Genomic DNA, 17,230 nt, shown 5'->3' on the forward strand with positions numbered 1-17,230 from the left:
GCTACATCAGAAAGCTCAAAGAAGCATCCGGAGTTATTCGCACGCCTGCAAGGTGCAATAAAAAGCAACGAAACTTAATAAACCAATCATACGTTAGGGGTTCTTATAAAAGCAAATCATGCTTTGTAGTGATGGAATTCGAAAAACAATATGTCAGCCAGACAACAATGGACAGCATATTTGGCATCGTTGAATGTAATTCGTCATTGTTGAATAACACAGAAATTGCCCTTTATGTTTATAATTTTTTAGGTCTTTTTTGAAGAAGATGACAAAAAATCTGCGAAATTTTAATCTCACGACAAACTTCTGTTTGTTATTTAAAAAGAAAATAAATAAAACAAACAATTAAAACAGTATGACGTTCTTTATCTAGTATTTCGACTATGTATTAACGTTTATAATCTTCAGAATTTATTCCTTTTACGAAATAAAATTACTATTAAGAAAAACCTCTTTCCATCAGCAGCAGGCAACAAAGTAACAATCCATCGTAACAGATTGGCAACGTTGTAACACTGTTGGCCTTTCATCAACGCTTTGGCTTGAGTTTCTTCATACCAGAAATATCTTATTATCAGTGGCGACTCGTAGCTTGAAATCGTGGAGGTGCTGCAACTTTCGAAATATACATACACACTGTAAGTACAGTGTATACGTGTTTGGATAAAATAGCAAAATTATGGTAAAAAAATTAAAAAAAAAATCAAACATAAAAAAAAAACTATTGTTTATTATCGATAAAATTATACAGTTTAGTATAATTCAAAATTACTTAAAAATAAAATTCATTCCTTTAATTGTAATTAAAGGAATGGATTTACAGTTTTTGGACATCACAATTAAATCCTTTAATTGTAATGTCCAAATATTTAAAGACACGGAGTAAACACGATAAGCACTACAAACATTATACTACTGGCACAAACTGCATATAAACAACAATGGAACTGCTCGACGGACAGTGCCGCATTACGCTAATAGCTCGCATCTCACTATGCTTGTGCACTTAGGAATATGACACTGTAGTAAACACAGTGCTGCTAGCATCCTTCGCCCTCCTAAGTGCTACAAGATGGGTTTTTATTATTTTTTATACAAAATAAGAGAATTGTATAGGATTGTTGATGATAAACTTAAATATTACAAGCAAATATAAATAAATTAATAAATATATTTATATATCGAGAAAAATTGGGGGTGCCGCAGTGCCTATACACGAGCCGCCCCTGCTTATTATAGATATTTTTGGTGGGAATATTTGTGAAAGAAAAGTACTTTTCATTGAGTAGTATACTGCACATAACGTAACCGTCCTAAAATAACGAAACATGACGTAACCACCTTCCACAACCCATTTCGTTATATAATAGCTTCACTTGCTTTTCTGTTGAGTTACATAAGAACTAATTCTCAAATAATAATTCCAAAAAAATAAAAACTCTAAAAAAATGCACTGCTACTAAATTATTACACCATTATTTCAATGAAATAAAACGATTACACACTGTGCGTGCATTAAATCTTACATGTTAAAGCTAACGCAATAACCATCATTGCAATAACCTGTCAAGGTTATTGCAATGATGGCGTCTACACAGACTGCTTCACTTTCCGTGAAATCTATAGGTAATAACACCTGAATTCGCAGAACTATTATAATTACCAAATCTGTTTTTCGTAAGTAGCATTCGTTGGCAGTTTCTTCGAAGTCTGCTGAGAAATACTTACCCTCGATTATCATAATACCTTATTATATATGATTATAATAACTAATCATCATCATCATGCGTTTCAAGGATTTAGGCCTAGCATGGCCTGTTCCATGCTAGGCCTAAATTTTAATATAGAGTTAATTACACCTGTTATTTTTAAATATTTTGCAATTTTTACGTTTATATCTTTTTCATTTTCATATGTGATCATACATCCTAGGTAGTTAAATGAATTCACATGTTCAAAGATCATGTTATCTATTACTATTTTAGTTCTTGCTGGATCTTGTCCTTTAAAGGCCATAGTTTTTGATTTTTCTATTTTATCATACCATAATCTTTGGCTATCTCATTTAGATCTAAAATAGCTTTCTGTAAGTTATCTTCTGAATTTGTAATTATTATTTGGCCGTCGGCAAAAAGGAGAGTGTTTAAGTTCAATGTACGAGAAAGTTTAATTCCTTGATGTAAATTTTTATTCCATTTTATTATTATTTCATTTAAGTAAATATTAAAAAGCGTTGCTGAGAGGGGATATCCCTGTTCGACCCCTTGGTTTATCTCTCTCGTATGTGATAGCTCGTGATTTAATCTTATTTGCATTTGATTATTTTCATATATACTTGTGATAGCTTTTAGGATATTATTTGGTATTTGTCTTTCTTTTAATATGTTAAATAATATGTTTCTTTTAACTTTGTCAAAATCAATAAATGCAATATGTGTTTCTAAATTGTATTCTCTTCTTTTCTCTATTATTAATTTAATTAATTTTAAGCAAAAGGCCGGGTCTATACATGATCGTCCTTTTCTAAATCCATTCTGTACTTCTAAAATAAAGTTTTCGGAATATTTCATTAGTTTGCTATTTCAGATTCTGCTATATATTTTGTAACAGGAATTTAGTATACTGATACCGCTATAGTTTTTAGGGTCATCTCTATTACCTTTTTTAAAGATAGGAATCACAATTGCTTTTTTCCATTCTATCGGGAGGATACCAGTTGAATAAATTTTATTTTAAAATAATAAGTCTTTCTTTGAATCTTTTTCCTGCGTATTTATACAGTTCTGAACCTAGCTTATCTTCTCCAGGTGATTTTTCGTTTCTTGTTTCTTTTAGGCTTGTTTCTAATTCTTCTTTAGTTATTTTCTTTTCATTTTCGTTCATTGTTAGCCAATTGTCTTTTTTAAAATATTTGTCTGTCCACAATTCTGTGTAGTAATTTAGAAATTCTTCTAATTTCAATTCGGTGTTTAATTTTATGTTTTCTTTGGTATCTGTATTTAAGTATATAATAACTATAATCTAATATAACAATTATTAGTTATATAATAACTAATAATAATAATAATTACGATATAGTATAATTATGAATTAATTATACTTAATTATCACAGTATAATATACAATAAACATTATTGTAATTAAATATAATAAAAGTAATAATTCTATCTTAATAGTTATATATAATTAAATTTGGTTTTCATTTCTCACGATTATAAAACAACATAATTTTGAGGCAACATGAGTTTTAAAAAGACTTGGTACAGTTATACCGAAATGTAACTTCGGTTGGCAAGGTTTTTATTTATTTTCCAAAATGATCGTATTGTTTGTATTCAAAGGTGATCGACTCGGATGCATGTCAAGGATAACTACCTGTTAAGTCATGCGTCATACAAGAGCGAAATAAAAACAACTTAACATTCTAAAACATTAAATGCCTGATTTACTACTGTCATAATGAGTGGGAACTCCATAAAAGGGAATTTGACCATCGTTGTTTACTCATTGGATAAATTCCATTTCCAGTGTCACGATCAGAAAATTTCCAGCACTGCTCTCAAGGAGAATATACTTTAAGAATTACTGTGTCGATGTTTAGGAATTCTCAAGGTTATGCTCATTAAACGCGCTGAATTTTTTTTTTAATTTATTTTTGACTTTAAATTTTGGCTGTGGCAACTAAGGCTGTAAGACTAGTGTATTGTCTGTTAACTGTATGTGTTCTGTGTTTCTCTGGTATTTGTCTGCTTTGCGAAGTGAAAAGCTCGAGTTTCATGGAGGGAAAAACCTCCCGCCTCCGTATGAGACCAAGTAACTCATCTTCAATTGAAACGCATTTGTATAAGTTCTTCGCGTTTTAGACAATGCTTCGAACTGCAGATCTTTCAACAAAAAGACATCGTCCATGCTGAATAAGCAGCCGTGTCTTCCTGCGTTTTGTTTATTAAACAACAATTATTATCTTAAATATTGTTAATGGGCCTACTATATTACGCTGTACATGGTTGTTAGTTTGCAACTTTATAAACAGTTATAAATACATAAATGAAATATATAAATTACCAGCCTGTTGAAGGAACTAATATATTTGTTTAACCAGCTTAAAATAATATTTGTGAAATAAGTTACACTCGAATGTAAAAGCCCGCATCCCACTGCTTTACACTTCCTGAATTGGCGTGGCATACATAGTTATGCCACGTACACGAAACCTGTTGTTGCCATATGAACATGGCGTCACATTTATCTCCAAAATTTAAAAATTATTTTGCGTTATGTAGCGAAATCAATAATCAATCCTCAAATAAATAATTATTATTTTTGAGGATTCGTTCTTATGTAACCTTAGCTTCTGGTTTTATTTTATTTATTTATTTATTTATTATCACATTTTAATTTATTTTTGGCAATACAAATCAGAACTCCTTTACTATGATATGATCAATGAGAAGAGAGGAAGATAGGAGCTTTAAATAGTTCGCATTTATCATCATAACGTTTGTTTTTGTCTAATTTTAACATTGAAATGATCCAAATGAAACTAAAATTTGAAATTACACCAAATTTGAATAGAGATCCTAATCCTAAATATGAAATGAAATTTTATTAAATTCTTGAAAATACTGTACTGAAAATATATCAAAAATAAAAATAATAAAAAATTAAGAATTAAAGTTGCTCTTTCACGAGCACTGGACTTAACAAAATTTTGTACAACCTACGCTTATGGCCAAATTAGCCAAATTTTAGCCTTTTCCATCTCTTTATTACAGAGCTCGGAATTGATATGCCTTTCCTTCATATTACGCCACTTAATTTTAAGTAAAAAAAAAGTTTTGCCTTTTTAAAAATTATATTTTCGTAAACATAAACATCATTAAGCATATAAATAATAACTATACTAATATATTTAAAAACCATACTATAAATCACCAACGGGATTCTCTTTCCATTCAGCAATAGTTTTTAACATTTTAAAATATGTTTAGTTAATTCTATGTTTCTAATGCTAAAAATTCCAAATTTTCTAAGAAAAATTTCCAGCTACGTAGCTTTCTACATCCTTCCCATGTCATTGTGTCACATTTCCTGAAATCTTTTCCAACCTCTCCCAAGGGTGGGACATTTTTCTGGGTGATTCATAATTGCAGCTAATAATACCTACATTAACCACTATTGAATTTTTAATGATAATCCAACTCATGGGTGTACATCTGTCGCACATTAGTGTACTATTGGCAGAATGGGCTATATAAACAAGTTTTATTTATTTTCCACCAGTTCAATATAATTTTGATGGCGCCAATCATTAATGGAATTTTATTCATATGCCCATATTTTTCCATTTTAAATGATTTTTAAAAATATATTTAAGGTACTTCATTTTTAAATCGGAAAAGTTCCATTTTTCCCCTTAAACAAATGCTTTGGACTTTATTTTGACACACTAGAGAACTGTGCGCTCAGAAAAAAAAAAATACTCTACACCTACTTTCCCTACATATACAACTACTCTACACAGACATACTTTCTCTCTATATATACATATATTTATGCATATACTCAGAACCAGCGCTAGGGTCCTTGCCGCCCGCATGCAATTTCCGTCTAAGTGCCCCTGTAACGATCCGGGCGTGTGTGGTTCTTTTACGATAATAAAAATTTTAATTATTTGAGATTTCTTAAATAAATTTTGACAGAACAGCCACACGCTGGTTCGCTAAATGTAACGAACCGGGGGTGTTGACTAGGCAGGATAATCGATAAAAACCCGAATATTCAAAAAATTCTCAAAAGTTAAAGCAAATTTTGATAAAGCCACTTCATTTTAATCGTTGTCTGTGGGGCTAGTGGCTGTGCGCTTCGCAACCATATGACTGGGGACGAAGCGTCCCAGGTTCGATTCCCGTCGAAGATGTGAGAAATTTGAGGATGTGCCATAGCCAAGTTAACCGGTCTTGGGCGCGGGCAGTAGGGGAGGTTTTTTCTGCCAGTTTATCTAGCGTTTTTCATCCCACAAGCAGGCAAACCGGCCCCCGTGAACACACACGGATCTACAGCCATAAATACTTAAACCTTTTTTCTCCCCCGTCCCCAAAGGGAGAAAACTCCATACGAATGAATGAATGACTTTAATCGTTGAATATAATGATACAGGGATTTATAGCCTTCTCACCGACCCGAATCGCTAACAAAATTAAAATGAATTTTAATTAAAGTTAAGATTTATTTATTTGAACTAAAGTTTAAAAAAATTCTTGCATTTTATAAGTTACTAAATCTTAGTAACTTATAAAATTATTAAAAAAATTTTACAAGTGGAACTATCTTTTAGGAAAATAAAAGAAACTCAAGATAGATAAGAAAATAATTCAGAAATAATTAGAACATTTAATATAAGTATTCAAAATATAACATCTTTACAGAATAACAGAAAATAAATTAAATTACATAAATATACCTACTTGAAATTTTTTAAATTAAAATTTTATGGTTTTTGATTTCATATTCACAAAATTATAAATAATGATATTAACGTCTAATTCAGCAAATATATCATTTTTAATAGCTATTAACGCCAAACTAACAAGCCTTTTTTGATACTTGTTCTTAAGTAGGTTTTAATCAATTTCAATTTGGAAAAGGAACGTTCACCACTCGCTACCCTAACACGTAAGGTTAATAGTATTCTTAAAGCAATTGAAAAGTTAGGGAAAGATAAATTATTGGACACAATAAAATTAAGAATATCGAAAGGGTTTTGAATATTTAAATTATCCTTCCGAAAAATATCCTGGAAAGCACATAACTCGTCATATAGTTCTATTGCATTTACATCTTCATTGTCGCAGTCCTTCAAGAGAATCTCTAAATCGTCACAATTTTTTCGTAAATCTTCGTTATTAATTTGTAGTAATCTAATCAAGAAATTGAAATTATCATAATATGTTTTTAGTTGTTCAAAATGTTCTATTAACGAACACATTGCAACGTCTAGAAGTGTATAAAACACATTCACTCTAAATTTATCTTCTTGAGATTGTGGCGTTTCGTCATGATGCTCGTAATCAAATTGTCGTGTCTTCTTTCGTCGTCGAACTTCCGTACCAATTTTAAATTCTTGTTCTCCATCCACCTCTTCACTCAGTTCTTTTGCCGTTTTAAGAACTGCTTTAAAATTTGTATCTGATCGATACTCTTGTAAGAATATTTTTAAGTTTTCGATAGATTCTAAAGCAAGTGTAATGTTCATATTTTTGTCTTGAAACATTTTACTCACAGGGTTTATTCTGTTAAGTAAATCATGGCAAATAAATTTGTAGTCCTTTATTTTAGCACATAATGTTTGTGCTTCATGCTGAGTTTCTTTATTAAAATTTTCATTATTTAAAATTTCAAAAAATGCATCGTAAATTTCTCCTAACTGATATCGTAGAGGGCGGATAGCATTAATTTTACTTTCCCATCGCGTTTCTGATGGCTGTCTCAATGTTAAATTTTTTACGAACTTTAAAATGATTGCCCAACGTTTGTAAGAGAATGAAAAGAAATTGTATATTTCTTGAATAATTGCAAAGAAACTAATTGTCTGCATTCAGTTTGGCTGCACTGTTAATGATTAAATTTAGAATATGTGCAGCACATGGCATGTCAAAAGCAAATTTTGGAGCCCATATTTTTCCCTTTCATATTTTCCCCATTGTCATACCCTTGAACTCGCATGTCTTCAATAGGAATGTTCCGTTTTTCCAGTTGTTCCATTATTGTTGCACATAAACCACGTCCTGTGGAATCTGATATATCTTCAAAACCTAAAAAGTTTTCCCTGATCTTGACAATTCCATTGTCACAGGAAACAAAGGGAATAATAATAGTCATTTGTTCTGTTTTACTTGCATCAGGTGTGCTGTCTAAAATTATGAAATAATATTTAGATTTTCGAATTGATAATAAAATTGTATCCCTGATTGCGTTACTTAAAGTTTCCAATATTTCATTTTAACTGTCTTTACTCAAATAGTGTACTCTATTGTTTCTTTGTAGGGCCCTTTCAACACGATTTTCCATAACTGGATCAAACTTCGCAAACAGTTCGACTAATTTTAAAAAAATTGCCGTTATTCCTTTTATATAATTTATCAGATGATCCGCGAAAAGCTAAATTTTGGCTACCAAAATTTAGCTTCTAAAACACTCGTCTAATGTTTCTTTTCCATTTCATATATGCTTTGAGTCTGGCAATCAATAGTAGTTTTGTTTTTTAAATTTTTATCAAGTTCCTTTCATTTTAAGAAATTTTTCATGTGAGTTAAACTAATCTCATGTCTATGCAAAGTTGTACTTACATTTTTCCAATCGTTATAACCTTCTACAAGACTACTTGATTCAGTAGGTTCGAAAAGTTTGCAACAAAAGCAAAAAAAAGAAATTATTACACAACACGACACAGAGACGAAATAACAGTCCGCACTGCGCTACTGTCACTAGCCTACTGAGATGCGTACCATTTGACTGGTTAACTAGCAACAAATGTTTTGTACGAAAATTCGTTTCTGCGCATAAAAACCGTTCACCGTTTCACTTTAGATAGACTGCAGTAGACAACATTCTGCAGGCAAGCATTTAGTCTGCTCTCGCTGCAAAATTGTAAACAGCCGGCTGATCAAAGAGGCGGCAATATACAATTTTTATTCGGTATATCCGGCCTTATTTATTTTAATATTGATCATTCTAAGAATTTTTTGTTTTTATGAAAAAAAATTTTGTTACTTAAAAATGAATTTATGAACTGTGCCGCGGCAGCGGCGCCCCCTTCGTTGCGGCGCCCGCATGCATCGCATGTACTTACTCTAAATATACTTTCCTGACTCTCGTCCCAAGATTTTCAACCACGTTTTGCAGTACTCTTTCCTATCTTTAATATCAAATAATTTACTGATGCGTTTATTATAATTCAATCTTATAATTTATCTTATATGTTTTCATAAACAAATCGCATATTAATGTATAGAAAATAAAAAGTTAATACTGAGTTTTAGACGAAAAAATATATAAAACAAAATAATGTATGTTATAGTTTTTCTTATCAACTTGTTAATAAATGAAACACATGGTGAAATGAGAATAAGGTGAAACATGGAAAATACTAGTATTTTCTAACAAAATATGCATCACTATTCAATGTTTAAACATAGCATTATAAATTTCCTATATGAGAAGTAAGAAACAGAAAATAAACGAAATGTGAGTAAATTCTTGGATTCGGAATAAAGAAAAGGTAGCAACAAAAGAAAAAGTAGTACCTCTGAAAAACAGATATGGATAAATTCGCTGATTATAATTGCATTATGGTTCAGCTTTGTTAATAATAAACAAAACGCTGAAAGTGACAAAAAAATTTTATTGTAGCAAAAAAGTTCTAAAAAACTATCTAGGATATGAATGCTTATTTGTTTTCTAAAATTGGCACATTTACTGTTCTGTTGGTAATTCTTTCAGCGCCATTAAACAACTTAGCCAACAATTTAAGCAATGTATACATGAGAAAGAAAATATAATTTTCTTTCTCATGTTAATTAATTAGTTAACTAATTAATTTCTCATTAGTTAACTAATGATTATAGCATTGCTTAGAATTGTGGCCAAAAGCAAACACGTCTACGCGCTATCAATAGAGCATATTAGCTATACGTGCATGCAACTAAAAAAAAAAAAAGTATTCGCTTTCAACACACACTGATAAACAAACTGAATTAGACTGAAATTACTGACATACACGAAGAAATCTGCCACTACACCTTACTTGTTAATATTTCAGGGATCCTATGCCGAATGGTATATAAAAGAACATGAAAATACATATTACAATGAATTATAAGGAAGTTTTACTTTGGAAACTTACAAAAATTCTATGCCGAGGGCCCAGACTCCCTAGGAAATTGAAGTTGTATTGTCTGGTTCTTAGTTTAGCTCTCAGCAGTCTAGACAAAAATGTCTTCCCAAAGAAACTGCAATATTTTAAGTGCTAATAGTTCTGTAGGTTGAATCTGAAAATATCTCAGTTTTTTAAAAAAGTATATATATATATGACATACAAGTTCTTTAAACACGTCACATTTTTTCATTACCCATTTTTGACTGCCTTTTCCCACTGTCAGAATAGTTTTTTTTTTTAATGAATTTATTTCTATTTTCGAAATTTCAACTATTACACATAATATCCACGACCATATTCTGAAGCCAAGAAAATTCCAAAATTAGATTTCATTTGTTTTCCCGAATTTTTCGTAGAAATTTGAGATTTTTGAAATGTGTTAAGGTGCTGCAAATCTGTAAAATACAATATTTTTTTCAGGGAAAATGCAATGACTTTGTGTGATACCGTTATTATCTAAAATAGATTATATGTATTTACCTTAAACAAGAACCTAGCCATCTGGGCATCAGCACAAGCCGATACAGACTTCCTTGCTTCCTATCATCAGGTCTGAAAAATTCAGCGACTCAGAACCAAGAAGCTAAACATCAATAAAAGAAAATCAGTACCTTAGTGAAACGACGACCTAACAGTCCTATGAAAACGTGTTAACGCGCATAGACGACTATATATCAAAGAACATATAATACTTAAGATTTAAGACAGAGTAGAAGACAGAACTACTATAAAGCCAAATACAGCTATCAGTCCAAAATTACAAACCCGAAAACCGAATTATGGAAAAAATTCGGTACTGTTTCAACCGTATCGAATCCTTGGAAAAGTATATATAAATTAGTAGCAAGCAAGAATTCTTGCTTGTCGGCAAGGATTAAGTGGGGATTAGGCCAACGAGCGCCGAAAACAATATATACTGGAGCTATACTACCAATGATTTCTTATGCTGCACCTGCCTGGAATCATGCACTAAAATCAAAGACAAACCGACAAAAGCTAAATAGAGTTCAATGCCTTATGGCTATACGTATAATTAAAGGATACAGGACAATATCTTTCAAGACAGCTTGCATTATTGCTGGTCTAACACCGATCTGCCTGAAAATGTAAGAATTCTCTCTTATATAAGAAGTTACTTCCGGAAGATGTAACGAAAATTCCAACATTGATCCAAATTGCTACCAACGTCCATTTCACTACAGTAGGCGACCTCACCCAGCAAAGAGAACATATATTAAGAAGAAAGAAATCTCTGAAAGTGACGATTTCCATATATACACTGATGGAAGCAAAACCGAAGGGAACGTCGGTTATTCTTTCATTGCATATAACAGACAGTCCATTATACAAGAACGCTGTTCTAGACTGTATCCTCTCTGTTCCAACAACCAAGCAGACCAACTTGCTATAGTTCATTCACTTACATATCTCCGAGAATTTGAACTCAATACCTCTCATAAAAAGACAGCAACAATTTACAGTGACAGTAGAAGCACCATAGACGGCATAAAAAAACCAGAACAACCATATAACGTTAATAGAACAGACGAGAAATCTAGTTTGGAATCTCACTCTAGAGGGATGGGAAATCAAGTTCTGTTGGGTGAACGAGCATACTGGGACAGCAGGAAACGAGAGAGTGGATCAGCTGGCTAAAGACGCGGCTAGAAATAAGTTACCAAAAGTACTCGAAATTTGCTATAAAAGCACTTGCAGAAGAAAGACGCCTAAACTTGTGTGAATAAGAATGGAAAACATCAAAAAAAAAAAAAAACGGATCAACAACAAAAGAATTCTTGCCAAATATCAGAAGCAGACTCCGGCTGAAAAAAAAAAAAAAAAAAAAAGCCAACTCTCTGGTTTACCCACGTTACTCACGGGACATGTAAAACTAAAACAATACCTATACAGATTCCATATCCTGGAATCCCCATCATGCATTTATTGTCCGCACGTTCAACAGACTGTCAAATCAAACACAGAAAACAAAAAAGTAGTAAAGAAATCCAGTCAGCATTATGGCGGTGTGCTGGCCATTTTGGTGGATCGTCATCAGATAAAGGATGAGAAAAAAGGACAGGAGCTTTATATGATTCGTATGAAATGTTCTGATTTTCTTCCGTAATTATCAGAAGAAAACTGGAATGCCTTGAAACTTTTCAACGGCTATTTGGAAAGCGCTAAGTGAAGAATGCTTTAAAAAAATCCTCATAAAACAATAGTAATTTCCACGCTATTTTCGGTAAATATTAAGCAACGGCTTGTTAGACCATTTACTAGTCTTACTAAGAAAGCATTCTTCTTTTTTCTCTTTTTATTTTTATTTATTTATTTTTTTAAATATTTCGCTGAAATATATCCCTTGACTGCTTATATTTTCATCACGATGTGACCTACCATTTTTTTTTTTTTTGCACGTTTCTGATTATTTGAAACATTATTGTCCCAATCATTGGACTGATTCATTCACCGAAATGATCTAAAGCTTATCCTTTTAGACTAATGCGTCTGAGTTCACATGAAAGTACACTATTAGTATAAAAGCAAATGATTAACAGGAATGGGCTACATCGGACAATATCTTGCAGACCACGTCTAAAATGACCGCTCAAATAACAATGCAAGCATTATTACTTCGTGGAGAAACAAACTTAAGGTTTTTAAACTGTGGGTGTCTCAGCAAACATTCATAAACATGAATAAATTAAATATTTATTACAAAACTAACCTTTTATCATTTTCTTATTTTTATATGCACATGTAAACTATAAAAATTTTAAACTGTGGGTAACGACCCCTATAGGTGTCGCAGCAAACATTCATAAATATGAGTAAATTAAATATTTATTATAAAACTAACCTTTTCTAATTTTCTTATTTTTATCTGCACATGTAAAGTTTGTAAACAAAAATTTAATGATATAATATTACATATAGTGTGCATTTTTTCTTTCTTTTTTGCAATAAACATGTTCATTATTTCTATTTCTCATTTTATTTAAAACTGCTCAAAAACTGACACCAGAGGGCCAATCATTTCGTGTCGCTAACTAATAATTTCGTCTTGTGAAAAGAGGTCTCGGATAATGGGTGCACTAAAGCATTTATTATTCACTGAATCATGGTGCTCACTTGACAGAACTGTTAAGTCTGGAAAGATAATTATTGAAGTCTGGAATGAACAATAAATAGCAAAAAGGTGAACTGCTTTCCGCAAGTCATACAATAAGTACAAAAAAAAAAAAAAAAAAATCAATTTCAGCAGCTTTAGAGAAAGGAAAGAATGATTCTCAAAAGGTCAAAGATAACAGGTTTCCATGTATTTACCAGTCTGATTATAAGACGCATACTAAAAAAAAAAAAAAAAGGTTTAGGAAGAAAAAGAAAATATAGAGAAAGGAACAGAAAAGCATATCAATATTAATTTTTATTTAGTTTATGCTGAAAGAGTTCCAAGCTGCAATTTCTGAGACTATGGATAAGGTTCTGATCTTGGCCTTCTCTTATGCTGTCATGCCAAGTCTGTTGGCTAGTCGCAGTCTGCTGATTTTTTTTCCCATGTTGTTGTATTTCAGATGTTTAACATCAAGTAAAAACATCGCGGGCCTCAATTAAAATACTAAACGATGCAGTAAAATAATTCGCAGAGACAACGTAACCTAGACTAAAATTTGTTTTCCGACGCTTTAAAAATGATAATTTGAATCATTGTATGTATATTATTAATTTTTAAATTAAAAATTAATTATTTTTAATTTTTACTTTTTAATTTTATTTTTTAATTTTTTATTTTAAATAAAAATTTTAAATTAAAACAGTTTTTAAAAATTCATTATTATTTTTTTAAAACTAACACTAACATGTCTGCAACATTTTATGACATTATATTTATTAATTCGAATATTCACGCGTATTAAGTGTGTTAGCACTTTCATTGCCAAGCTGAAAATTGGAATTTCGTGTGGTGGCCAACTTTTTTATATTCTTTTATTTAGTTAACGACGTCCACACGATAACGCGTGATCGGCCGTTTGGTGAGAACTCGCATCGCGCGATATCGCGTGGTTGGCAATGAACATGTTAATACTAAACCATGTGCGCGGGCGTAATCTACAGCAGCGATTGTAGCAAACTTCGCCTCATGACACGAAGATAAAGACGGGGATGCTGCATTGCAGGCGTCGGAAATTTGAGATTTAAGTGGCTTTAATCACTAGTTAAATTTTAATGAGTGCTTTAGTATTTAATGCGTGCTTAAATAACGGAATAAAAATGTGAATAATAGTTTTTGTGATAGTTTCACTGAGATGATCATTTGTATTTTACTGATGAATTTAAGATGGTTTTTAAATTTCTTAATAAGATTCTGCCGTTTATTGATATAAGTTTCGATATACGGAAGTCATAAAGGGAGAAGGAATATAACCACAGTTAAAAGTCCCCCAAGCTTATTCGGTACAACCAATGCCCTTTAGTTTGGAAAACCTGGTGAGTTAGCCGGTCTCATACAGTGAGACTCCCAGGAAACTCGGGTTTTCCATCCCGAATGGGCAAACTTCATAGAAAATAAAGAAATTTATAGATATAAAAGACAATGCAGACAGTAGTGACTACCCTATTCTAAGGTAATTAGGTTTCTAAGAAGCTAAGATAGTTGTTCGTGATAGGAAGTTGAGCCTAACACGAAAGGGAAGATCAGATGCGATAACCATAGTTTGTTTGGAAGTTGAGGAATGTCATCAACGTGATTTCTATGTAATTCCCAGAAAATATCCATAAAGATATCTATGGAATAGTGTTCTCGGCTTTCCAGCTGATTTTATTTTTACATCTTCGTGTGCAAGTGGTTCCGAATCCTATAAATATGCAGAATCATTTTCAAGGGATCAAGTGAATTTCTAACAAAATATTAACAGGTGATATCTAACTATGAAATATTTGTTTTCACTTCACAACCTGCAACTTTGAACATATATTTTTATAAGCGTATCCATATATATCTTGTATGGATTATTAATAAATAAAGGTATGATCTAAATACCTAACGCTCGGCCAAATACACCATTAACAAACTCTCGATAATGTCAGCACTATTTTAAAATATAATGTCGCCCGCAAGCGTTTGCAAAACGCGCGCGTGTGCGTGTGTGTGTGTGAGAGAGAGAGAGAGAGAGAGAGAGAGAGAGAGAGAGAGAGAGAGAGAGAGAGAGAGAGAGAGATTAAATTTTCTTGAAAAGCTACAGGTTGTAATTCATGGAAGAAGAAGAAACTAGAGAAAATCTGTTACAAAAAGTAGAAATAATGTTCTTTAAAAAATAAACTTTTTTACTTTGGAAAATGAAAAAAAAAACATCTTTCAGTATTTTCTGTTAATAAAACCGGAAATGAGATGCCTAGCAATATCATCATGCGTCAGCAGGTGGTTGTTGCGGAAAAGAAAGCAGTATAAGGCCAAATTCGCACAAACACCAGGAAACTGAAATGCCATGCCATTTCGATATTAGAGTTCCCACACGTTTGCTCATTTCCTCCGTGATATAGTCGTTTTCCTTGGAGGAGGAGGAGGCTAAAATCCCTAGTAATACATATCAATGAGATTTGCTTGTCATGTTTCCATGACAAGCAAACCTCATGTTTTGCATTTTGTGAATGACGTAAAGACAAAACACGTACTTTTTTTCCCTTTATCATACATATTCCAGATGTAGTCGAGTGTATGAATGTTTTGATATAATGATGCTAACATGGCAGCCTAGAAGGCCAAGTGTATATCGTACTCGTTCTCCAACCTACAAGTTGCGGGTTCGAATTCTATAAAGGAATCAATATTTGTGAATTCAAGTTGCAGGTGAAATTCATCGCCCGAAGACTGTAGTTTGAAAACGTTCCATATGTGGTCTCTAGAGCAGGGTTTATGAATTCTTTAACCCTTAACCCACTCAGGACATAATGTACTATAGGCTTATTCATGGGTAGGATTGATATGAAAAACATCATAATTTTCCATATCCTCCTTAGTCGAAGGAATTATAGGTATGCTTATGGTATAACTACAGTCTTGGGCTTCCAACAATCTAGATTAGCACATCAGAGTTGTATTGTATTTCCATGGATGTGAACTATTACACTACGCTTCTGTTAATATGGATGTCACCACTCTTTCTACTGCTGTGGCATATTCATCCGCCATCTCTGTTAGGACATAAATCTTTCAAAGAAATGCGGCATATGAGTAGACTTTTCTTAAAGAGCTAATCCATAATGACTTTCAGACTCTCCAGAGGTGGGTAATTGATCTAGCTCCGACGAATGATAACTACTCACGGAGATAAATGCCAGCCTCATATGCCCAAGATGATGTTAAACGATGATCATATCCTGTGAAGAGGCCCAAAGGGGAAAAGAAACCATATGCTACCTCTATAACTCAGATCTTGTATGCAGTACATACAATTTATATGAATGAATTTCTGTCATATATTTCATAAAAGGCGTAGGGATCAATTGGAGTTCCTATTCTTCATTAACATGAGATCAAAGAGTCTTTTTATCATTTCGATTGTTCTCATTCGTCAGTATTATGCTATTAGAAATTAATGATATTATACCATCAGATAACGATGATATATTATCATTAAGCAGATTATCTTGCTTTCTTTGATTCTGTTATCGTTATTCTCACAGCCAGTGTACACTTTTACGATTTTTAAAGATTGCGTAGTAGCATCACTTACATTATTAATATCTACGTAACATAATTTTCTGTTACGAAGCCGAAAAGGCTTACGTGCACCGAACTGGTATAAAGAGATGTTGCTGATAAACGGTCGATAGTGAGTCACTGTAAGAGTAGACTGTGATTCTAACAGAACATATCAGGTTGTTATTAATGAGAATAATTCCGTAAACTTATGTGAATGTTATATCAGATACTTATTTCCTGATAAATGGACGAAAAATTAAAAGCGTTCAAGCTACAATCTGAATTATACTACTTTAAATTTAAAACAAAAAGAAATGATAACCACCCCCGCATTTTGTGTTTAATGTCGATAAAAACTATATTGAATGTTGTTAATAATATCGTTTAGCTATTTCATTATTTAATTAAGACTAAATTCGTCTTACAGAATTAATATAAGCTATTTAAAATACCTTTGGAATGCTCGTTCTCTTTTACTTGTCATCCTTACCGCAATTTCACTTTACATCATCTTGAAGCCGCCACTGCTGACGTGAAGCTCGTCCTCCTGCTACAAGGTGAAAGCAGTGGGCTTCCAGCATCGACTC

The 17,230-nt window shown here is 32.2% G+C and overlaps 1 protein-coding gene across 1 annotated transcript in view; it reads right to left on the minus strand.

Moving 5' to 3' along the window:
- The window catches only part of LOC150094374 (organic cation transporter protein-like), a 301,836-nt gene extending 284,606 nt beyond the window's left edge, over positions 1-17,230 (minus strand). Inside the window, exon 1 of the mRNA XM_090412194.1 lies at positions 17,096-17,230. The gene's annotated coding sequence lies outside the window, so the exon portion shown is untranslated. The remainder of the gene's footprint in view (positions 1-17,095) is intronic.

The sequence above is a fragment of the Typopeltis vanoorti genome, chromosome 22 (assembly GCF_054136105.1).
Source record: "Typopeltis vanoorti isolate ZY-2024b chromosome 22, IOZ_Tvanoo_1.0, whole genome shotgun sequence".
NCBI classification, from domain to species: domain Eukaryota; kingdom Metazoa; phylum Arthropoda; class Arachnida; order Uropygi; family Thelyphonidae; genus Typopeltis; species Typopeltis vanoorti.